A 10,972-nucleotide genomic window follows, 5' to 3' on the forward strand; every position below is an offset into this window, starting at 1 on the left:
TGCCTGCAGGTCTGTCTTTCCCCAGACTTGAGGCTGAGGCCAAGGAAACAGCACAGTCCATGGTTGACGGGAGGGAAGTGGGGCAGCAGAGGGGCACAGGAACACTGATGTCCGTTAGTGTGCGTGCTTTGGTTGCTCAGTTGTGTCCAACTCTTTGCGACCCCGTGAACTGTAACCTGTCAGGCTACTTTGTCCATGGGATTCTCCAGGCAAGAATACTCAAGTGGGTAGCTATGCCCTTCTCCAGGAAATCTTCCCCACCCAGGGATCGAACTTGGGTCTCCTGCATTGCAGGCAAATTCTTTACTGGCTGAGCCACTGGGAAAGCCCTGATGTGTATTTAAGTCATTTCTAATTACTCCTGCGTGGGGTCATTGAGATTAAAGAAAACTGTCATGTGGGAATATCTCATACTAAAATTGTTCATTGTTGGGACTTCCCTCGTGGTCTGGTGGTTAAGACTTCACCTTCCAATGCAGGGGGTGTATTTTGATCCATGGTCAGGGAACTATGGTTCCAAATGTCTTCCGGCAAAAACACCAAAACAAAAAACAGAAACAATATTGTAACAAATTCAGTAAAGACTTTAAAAATGGTCTACATTGAAAAAGAAACAAAAAATAAAATTATTCATTGTTTATCTGAAATAAATTATAAGTCTCTAAGTTACATACCTCTTTAATTTCCCTCATGATTTGACTTCCCTTTTCAGTTAATTGTTTTGCAGAATTTACTTATAAAATCCATTTAACAGCAGTTATTGCTGTTTTCCACTTCCATTGTGATACACCTTCTACAGCAGCCACATGTCCCTTGAATATTTATTACTGAGAAGACGTGCTCAATGTCAGCCCTGTGAGCGGCTCTGCTGAGCGTGTACTGTCAGGAAGTCAGCAGCTCTGAGAACTGTGCAGTGAATATGAATTCTGTAAATGCATCGTACCACCTTCGCTGTTGGAATTTACTTTTCCATCCTTCGGATTCCACTACCTCTCTCATTCAACTTTTTAAAATGTTGTTCACACACACACACACACACACACACACACCCCACACGAGCACTACAGTCCATTTTTGTTCCCTTCCTCTCTGACACTAGAGTGATGTTCTACTTCTCCCTACATGGGGAAGGGTGTTTGCCAACATCCACATAAAAGAGAAGAATGCTCAAAGGGGTGAAATCCATTTCAAACATGGTCACAGCAAGTGCCATAGTAATGATCTATTTTAAGTCAGAATTTCCTTTTTTTTTTTTTTGTTCATAATTAGCATCCCTTTGAAGAAGGGCATTGACACTTGAAGGAATAAACAGTTCTTCAATTTGTTTTAGCTAATTCAACAAGTTTCTTATTAAAGGAGTGCTTCTGCAGCACTGCTGGCTTCTCTGTCAATTTGCATAATCCTGTTGCTAAAGGGATGTTCAAAACTCTGAACAGCAAATAAGTAGGCTTCATTCAGTAAATTATTTACAAAACCAACATGAATTTTGGGGTCTTTCTTCAGAATTGAAGTATGATTTCTTTAAAAAAATTATTTATTTTTAATTGAAGGATAATTGCTTTACAATATTGTATTGGTTTCTGCCATGTATCAACATGAAGCGGCCATAGGTAGATGTATGTCTGTCCCCTCCCTTTTGAATTTCCCTTACACCTCCCACCCTATCCCACCCCTCTAGGTTGTCACAGAGCACTGGATTTGAGCTCCCTGCATCATACAGTAAATTCCCACTGGCTATCTAATTTTACATATATGCTTAAATGTATATGTTTCAATGCTCCTCTCTCAATTCGTCCCACCCTCTCCTTCCTCTGCTGTGTCCAGAAGTCTGTTCTCCAAGTCTGCATCTCCATCTCCTGTGCTGCAAATAGGTTCATTACTACCGTCTTTCTGGATTTCATATATACGCGTTAATATGCGATATTTGTTTTTCTGACTTCCTTCACTGTATAATAGGCTCTAGGTTCATCTACCTCATTAGAACTGAGTCAGATGTGTTCCTCTTTATGGCTGAGCGATATTCCATTGTATATATGTACCACAGTCTTTTCATCCATTCATTTGTTGATGGATATCTAGTTTGCTTCAATGCACGGGATTGTTGGGTCACATGATAGTTTTATACCTAATTATTTTTTTTAAGGAATCTCCATACTGTTCTTCATAGTGGCTGTATCAGTTTGCATTCCCACCAACACTGCAAGTGGGTTTCTTTTTCTCCATGCTCTCTCCAGCATTTATTGTTTGTAGATGATGGCCATTCTGGCTGGTGTGAGGTGATATCTCATTGTAGTTTGGATTTGCATTTCTCTAATAATGAGTGATGTTAAGCATCTTTTCATGGTTTATTAGCCATCTGTGTGTCTCCTTTGGAGAAATATCTGTTTAGGTCTTCTGCTTACTTTTTGATTGGGTTGTTTGTTTTTCTGGTATTGAGCTGAATGAGATGCTTGCTTATTTTGGAGATTAATCCTTTGTCAGTTCTTTCATTTGCTATTATTTGCTCCCATTCTGAGGGCTGTCTTTTCATCTTGTTCATAGTTTCTTTTACTCTGCAAAAGCTAAAAGTATGATTTTAATGCTTCAAGTAAACTGGGCTTCCCTGGTGGCTTAGAGGATAAAGCATCTGCCCACAATGCAGAACTGGGGAGACTTGGGTTCCATCCCTGGGTAGGGAAGATATCCTGGAAAAGGAAATGGCAACCCACTCCAGTACTGTTGCTTGGAAAATCCCATGGGCGGAGGAGCCTGATAGGCTATAGTCCATGGGGTCGCAAAGAGTCGGACACGACTGAACGACTTCACTTCAATTCTCTACTGTATCTGCTAAAGAACATGAGAGAGTGGAACACAACTTAGTGGCCAGAAAATCACCCAAGTCCTTCAATTGCTCAGTTTGAACCATACAAATGCTGAAATTAGAGAACCGTTTCATGCCAGTGGCTTTGATGTCCATAGAAAGGACCTCAAATGCTGTCTGAGCAGCATAATGTAGGATCTGGGAAGGAAAGCCCACACCTTCCACGGAATCCTTCATGCCCTGCTTCAACTTTGAATAAATGTTGCATCTTTATGCAAATATTTCCCGAATGTGTTTGTGTATGATCTAAAAGCAGTGCAATTTTATTCATTAACTCTTAACTCAATAAGAGAAACTCTGCATAAATTCACTATCATTATTCAAGACTCCACTGGAAGAGCTTTTAGACACAATAGACTCAGAAGCAAGATTTTTCAGGAGAAAAATATTGCACAAGCCAAGGGAAATTTTTTTCTTCATTGCGATGACTTGTGTCTGTAGCTGTGCTGTAAAAAGCTGATGCACTGAGATCTTTGATCATCTATGCAATGTCAATGGAGTGGTTACATTTTTGTCAGCGCAGGAGATTGTGTGCCGGCACTTGAGAATTTGCTTCAATGTTGAAATCAGAAAATACTTCTGGCAGCAGCTCGGGGAGACAGTCATCTAAGCTGAAGGACTGATGGCTGTGTGCAGAGTGGGAGTCATTACAGCTTCTGCTGCCATCATCTGAGCTTCTTCATATGAAATTCTGTTAAGCAAAAAAAAGTTATGTTATTACATTCTTTGGTGTTCGTTGAGGAAACCATACATCTCTATCCTTAACTGCTAGCCCCTGCTGGGTTTATGTCTGACTTGTGTCCTGAACAAAGTGCTTCAAGAGAACTTTTATTTCTGCTTAGTAAATGGCCAATGTTCAAAAAGCTGATCAGGAAATTCGCACTTGCATTTTGACATTTGGGGCTCACCTACACAAATAAAGTATAAATAATAGGAACCATGGCAAGAATCAAAAAGATCGAGTTAGGAAGCAGGAAATGGCAACCCACTTCAATATTCTTGCCTGGAAAATTACATGGACGGAGGAGCCTGCTGGGCTACAGTTCATGGGGTCACAGAGTTGAACACAGCTAAGCATGCACACACACACACAATGTATAATATATAACTTTTACTGCTGTGTAAAGCAAATAAAGATCTTTCTCAAATTATAGCTTAAATTAAGTAAGAAAAAGACTGAGTTAGATAATTTCACAGCTGCCAGGACACACCTGCCCCTACCAAGCCCAAACCTATAACTGACCATAAGCGAGGATAGAACCAATGGAATTGATTCTGAACTTGTGAATTGGAAAGAAATGAAACCTATTGCAAAAAAATGGAACTTTCGATTTGCCTGCCAGGAGAGCTGGATTTATAGGGCTCAGGTTCCCCCCATCAAAGTTCAGTTCACCTGACTGAAAGTTTCAGGGGCCTGGTGCTCAGGATTGGTGGCCTTGAGAAGCCCCAGTGCTCAGGACTGGTCCCTGGCTGGGGGCTGGTGCTGATGGACGGGCTGACTGTCAGGGCAGGGCTTTGTCCTGGGTGCGTCTCAGTGGCTCCAATATCACTGACTTGTGTGAAAAATAAATGCTTTCCATTTTCAGCACTGCCCCTCCTTCCAACCCCATCCCATCCATGGGAGAGGCCCTTGGGGATCCCCAGACCTTCATCTGTAGAGGTCTGGCTTTCTGCTTTCTGAGCCCATATGTGATTCTGGCCTCAATTACTGTGATGGCAAATTAGCTCTAACTGCCAATTTTTGGGTTAATTTATTGATAAAAACTGAATATGGACCATTTAGGGCATCCTGACAAAGGTAGAATAGGAAGCAGGGAAAACCACGAAATACAGGTCATATCTTATAGATGCAGAATGTCTGGCTACCCTAATTTAAGATTCTCTGGAGAGAAAGTGGGTCATAGCTTTTTTCCCCTCCCTCACTATTTTAAGATAAATGTGAGGTCTGACAGTGAGACAGGCTCTGCTTCAGATCCTGACCCTTGTCAGACCTAATGGGAGGGCTCCGTGTCACTGACTGCATGGTGGGGACTTTGTTGAAGCAGTTGCAGTGGGGGGAAAGGAATGAGGCCAAAAAGCCTGGCTTGAGGGCTCCTTTTTGCCAGTCACAAGCCATCAGGTCTCAACCACAGCCCCAGGTCCCTGCAGATGTGGCCAGGGTCGCCAGCGCCCCTCTGGACTCTCGTCTTTGCCCTGGAAGTCTCAGCCAGAAGATGCTGTGTGGCAGGTGGTGATGGGCAGATGTTTCCCAGAGTTTCTACAAAACCCATCAGACTTTGCAAAAGAGTTTGGTGACAAGAGTGGCTTCATAGCAAATATGCTAAATAAAAAGCATTCACTTCTCCAGGAAGATCTGTCAGAATGTGATGAGAAAGGCATTCACTTGGGAATAGAAACAAAAAGCATACAATGCATGGAAGAATGAGATTAATTAGAGCTGCACCAGCTACTAGGGACCTCCTGCAAGGTGTCAGAAGGGAAGAAAGCCGCGTGGAAGGGATGTGTCATATGTTCGAGGGCAAGCAGGCAGAATATTGCAAAATGTGATTGTTCTCTCTGAATTAATCTGTGGATTTAATGCAAATCCAACCCTTTAAACATCTTAAAGGATTTGGGAATGAATGAAACATTCGAGAAAAAAATCCTAAAGATAAAGGGAAAACATATGTGCAAGATTATCAAAGCTTCTGAAACAAAACAGAATTGAAGCTGTTTAAGATAGCTCTGATAAGCTAAAATCCATAAAACAATATATAAGCAAAAGTATAGACACATAGATCAAAGGAGAATGAAAACACACCAATGCTTGAAATGCAAAAGATAGGAGATGTTTCTAAGGAAGGGATAGATGGAAGGATTTGTTAATAAATGTCCAAAAGGAACCTGGTGGGCTATAGTCCATGGGGTGGCAAAGAGTCAGACATGACTTAGCGACTGAGCATGAATGCACACCCTTAAACCAAGTGGATAGCAATCTTCAGGGGGAACATATTGGATCCATACCTTCCATTGTGTGCTAAAATTAAAAACTAAATTAAAGCATTTCATGGAAAAAATCAGATTTGTAAAACTAGCAGAAAACATAAAATTATATTATCATGGAAGACGATCTTTTTTCAGTTATAATGCAGTAGGAGAAATCACAGAGGAAAAATTAGATTCTTAATATAAAAATGTTAAACTATGATGTCATTGAAGAAAAATACCCAAAGTCAAAGGGACAGAAGCTGATTGTTGAAAATATGCACAGCCTACAGATTTCCTGCAGCGAGAGCTAGGAACTTGGGAGGTCGGGTCAGGTAGGGTTGGTTTGGAATCTTTCCCCAGGGAATTTCCTGAGGCTGAGTTTCTCCACCACTTTCAGAGGAATAATAATCCTGCTTTCTTAGAATCATAGAAGAAATGGTCACTGATAAAGGATGTAGAGCATCTGGCATAGAGATGCTAAAAGTGATAACTCTCACTGTTACTACATAGACACAGAGTGTCTGATACATAAAGCCTCCACCAACACTTTTACAAAAGAAACGATAACCCCACAGATAGCTAGAGAAAGAATTTGAGGAGACAATGTCACCCTTTCCCTATTTATACCTCTATTTAAATTCTTACTCCTTCATCTATTTAAAAAAGAAGAATACAAATAGTGGACAATCATCAGATAATTGACTCCTTTAGGATTTCTGAATGTCCAAATTAAAGCATCTTTGATTCCTGTAATCCAATTCAAAAATTTTAAAGAAGTATAGAGGATCAAACAGGTAAATACGGAAGTGTTTACATAGAAGACATTGAAATGGCCATTCCATCATCCCTTCATGTGAACCATCACAAGAAGGGATAGAGCATCCACAGCTGGACTCAGTGCCTAGAAATCCCCAAGGATAGCGTCGTGCTTTGGGCACAAGGATGTGTCGTCCCGACCCTGCAGGGCTTGCTGCCTGGTGAGTACAACAAAGGCAAATACCATGTTAACAAGGAGGCTTAATCCATTTGGTAAAAATAAGGAGGAAATACCCGCTCTCTTTCCTTAGAGCACCTACTTTAGGAAACTTGCAATTCTAAATTCCTCTCTGCCCCTTGAAAATGTATGGATATCTGTTTACAAGCAAAATAAGTAGGTCTCCAGTTTCATACCCAGAAGGGTCTTTCTCAAGGATCTGGAGCCATCTCTTTGGAAAGACAATCTTCGGAGAGATGGTGCCCCGTCTCCCAGTGTACGTGTGGGTGTTAGTGTTCCAATAACCTTGGTGAGTGCCTGGTCCCAGGTTGAAAAACCACTCCTGTCATAAGGAGAGATGTTTGTTCTTCTTTTGTTTAAAACCGATCAACAAGCGCAGGTGGTCACCCCAATTACCAGGCGAATGTAGGATGAACTCTGTGTGACAAATGGTGCTGTCAAGTCTCTTACCTGAGAACTGGTTCTGTTTATCTTGGAAACAGTGGGGCGCGGGTTGTGTCTGCTTAGCGTCTGAAATAAGAAGTATCTTCCTGTCTCTGCAGTGTCTTAGCAGGTTGCCTGGGATACATGTCACCTTCTGTTTTATTGCTTCCTCAATAATACTACTGTTTTCTCTGCTCCCTTTCTGAAGAGGTTTCCTGGATTGGGAGAAGCTTTTCGTTTGCAATCACATTTTCCCAACAGTTTGCAGTGGTGTTGGGGGGGATCATGGCTGCAAAATGCTGGGCACAGGTGGACGACCTCACTGGTGACCAAACCCTCCTGGTGCCTAGTCAGTGAAGGTCTAGGTGTTATTGTGAGAATTAAATACTATATGTAAAATCTAGAGGCTCAGTCTATGCTCAGGGCTCTGGTGTTCCTGTCCCTTCCAGCCTGGTGTAGAAGTAAAGAAATAGGAAGCAAGCAGAAGAGGTGCCTGGATGAACACTGCAGTGATGAGAGGTTCTGACTGTGCTGACCTCAGCCTTCAAGGGGGATCTGAAGAACTAGAGCATCCTCCCAGCACCCCAGCCTGGCCTAATTGGCTAGCATTTTATTGTCCAAAGAAACTTTGCTCTTTGAACATTTGAATGCTCATTTTGCACATTTAGAAATCTTAGTTCAGAAACATTGAAACCTAAGTTCAAATTTCTGGGCTCATTGACTCACAAATTTCTAGGCCTCATGAAACGTGAGGGAGGTTGGTGCGACCAGATTTTCAGAGCCCTGGTGGCATCTGGTTATGACCCAGAACTCAGCCTTCTGTCATCTGAACAATTTCTCACCAATCCATCAGCATCGAAAACGTGAAGGCCAGGGTTCAGTGCCTGAAAGCAATTCCTCCCTCTGTGATGACATCTAAGGGGGGACTTCAGGCCAGCTCCTGGATTCTCATTCCTGAAGCTTCACAAATGACCCAAGTGAAACCAAAGCCAGGAAACCTTTGCAGCTCCCAAATTAGAGAAAAGTGTTATGAGTCACATGTGGCATGGGATTTCTGCTACATGTGTGGGACCAGACCAAGGGCTGGGGCCTGTGTCCTGGGAAGTGAGTGATGGGGGGTCTGATGGCAGTGTCATGGGGGGTCAGGGTGGAGGGCTGGGGGGGGGCCTGGATGGGCCATGGGAACAGGGCTGTGATGCCAAACAGCATTTGGTAGAGGATGCATCTGCCCAGACTGCTGGAAAAATAATATGGAGTCCACTGAAGGAGGCTTTTCAAATAAAAGACTGCAGCAATCATAGCTTATAAGAGATAAAAGTGCAGCATCTTTGTGAGAAGGAAACAGTAGTCTGTGCCCAGTGCTTTTAGGGAAATTAGGGGCAAAGGGATAAAAACGGGATAATAAAGACTTTTGAGATGACAACAGGGACAAAAGGTAAAAGAAGCACTATGAGATAATTAACATTTGTTTGTCCAGGTCTCCTTGCTGCTCCAGGGCCTCACCTGCCCCCACCTGCACCCACAGCCATGCACACCTGTAACAGGTAGTCCTCGGGAGCACCCACTTTTCCCAGGGTAAGGCAACCAGGCCCTTCCTGATTGGTGAAAGAAAAGTGAAAGTGAGAGTGAAGTCGCTCAGTTGTGTCCAACTCTTTGCGACCCCATGGACTGTAGCCTATCGGGCTCCTCTGTCCATGGGATTTTCCAGGCAATAGTACTGGAGTGGATTGCCATTTCCTTCTCCAGGGGATCTTCCCTACCCAGAGATCGAACCCGGGCCTCCGGCATTGTAGACAGACACTTTACTGTCTGAGCCACAGGGGAAGTCATTCCTGATTGGTGAGTGATCCCTAAAAATACAACGATGCTGGGGCAGGTGCAGCAGGGCCCAGAGTGTGGACATGTGCAGATTCTGCAGACCTGGGACATGCCCAGGACCAGCACATTTACTTGCTCATATTTCTTTCTGTCTCATCAGGTGCCACCCAGCTCCTCTTTCCTGGGGAAGGGGCTGCTGTTCCCCTTTCCCAGCTTCCTGGATTTCTGCCGACTCCTCTGGTAAGTGGGGAGCAGCTCCACCTCTGGAGGGGATACAATCCAGATGTAGTAGAAGGTGAGGGTTCTTAGCGCTCATCTCGCTAGCGGGTGTCAACTGTGCAGATGCTGCTCTGTCCACTGCTCTCGTTCTTATCCTTCTCAATGTTTTCTCACTCTTTCCTTCACCTAGCTCCCTTCGCTGCAAATACATATTATTGATATAAATAAGTCATTTTAAGAAGCAGAAAGTGGGTGCCTGCCCTTGTGCACAGGCAGGGTAGCCCCTCAGGATGCAGCCATGAGTCCCATACACTGAGCCCATATTAACTTATCTCTTCCCCTAGAAAACTAAGCTCTGTGAAGACAGTGCTTATCTGTGCCAGTGTAGACAAGGAAGGAGGGAGTATTTGAATGAATGAATGAATAGCACACTCGGTTGTTAGCCCTACTTTACCTTCATGTAGACCATGGAGGCTGACTCCAGCCTTTTGTTGGTGTATATGACATGTCAGTGAGTTTCTAGGGATAAACACCCAAAATGGCATTTACTCTGAGCTCCTGGGGGTCTCATGGCTTTAGCCCCAGCAGGATATTCAATCAGGCCAATGGGACCAGGGCCATAGCTCATGCCCCTGTTGCAAGCCCACCCGATACAGCAGCCCCCACCAAGTGCACAACCAGGAAGCGCTCACCTGTGTCTAGCTGTCCCAGTGTGTCCTTCAAACTCGCATGCTGTGTAATAACTATGTTCCATCCTCTCTCGGCACAAGCCCTCCCATGAAAACACTGGAGTATATATATCCTGAGGGTAAGATGTCATCTCCGTGGCTGGCCCTTTCCCAGGAGCTGCACCTTTGATGCCCTCAGAGTGGGGCTGGGACCACAGAGAGAGAAGCTGGCCAGGCAGCAGGGCCCTCTGGGAGTCCATCTTGCCGAAGATGGTCACTGCCACCAGAGCTTAGACTCCCCTTGTCAGGACCTGCAGGTGCACCAGAATCTGGGTTCTCTTGTGAGAGCAAAGGCAACCTGCCCCTCACCCCTTCAATGCAGCGTTCTGCTATTGGGTTGTATGAGAACATTCTCAACTGCATTTGCCAAACTTCAGTAGAACAGTGGGTGGCCCAGCCTGCCTATGGCCACAAGCTGTGTTGTCAACACTGGGCCTGAAATTCTGAACTTGGCAGACCATTCCAGCTCTCATGGGACTCCCCTCCAAGAGGGAGAGGGTGTCTGCAGGGAACCTAGGCTTTCTGAGGGGACCAGCACCCCAGAACCCAGGAGAGGGAACTCATTGAATCCTGTACCAGTTGGGGGAGAGGGGTGGCCAACATGAGACGTCTTCATTTCCAGACTGAGATGTGTCATCGAAGGGGGATGGGAAGCCACCAGGAGCTGTGAAGCAGGAAGAGACACCATCACTTCTTATTTTTTAAGGAAGATCCTCTGGATAAGATAGCGTTGGAAACCTGGCTGGACGCAGGCATGGTGGGGATGCGGGAGGGGAGCAAGCATTGTTGGATGTGATGAGTGGGTGCTCCAGTGTAAAAACCAGGTCTTGTGATGCCCTTCAAGGGTTGATGAAACGAGTTCTCCATGGGAACACTGAACTTTGACTCAAGTGCTCACTGTCCTGGGCTTCCCCATGGTTCTTTACACAAAAGTGAGACAGGCCCACCCATCTCTGTCCAGAG

Source organism: Bos grunniens, chromosome 4 (assembly GCF_055505025.1).
Source record: "Bos grunniens cultivar Pamir isolate PY7600 chromosome 4, Bosgru_T2T1.0, whole genome shotgun sequence".
Classification (NCBI taxonomy): domain Eukaryota; kingdom Metazoa; phylum Chordata; class Mammalia; order Artiodactyla; family Bovidae; genus Bos; species Bos grunniens.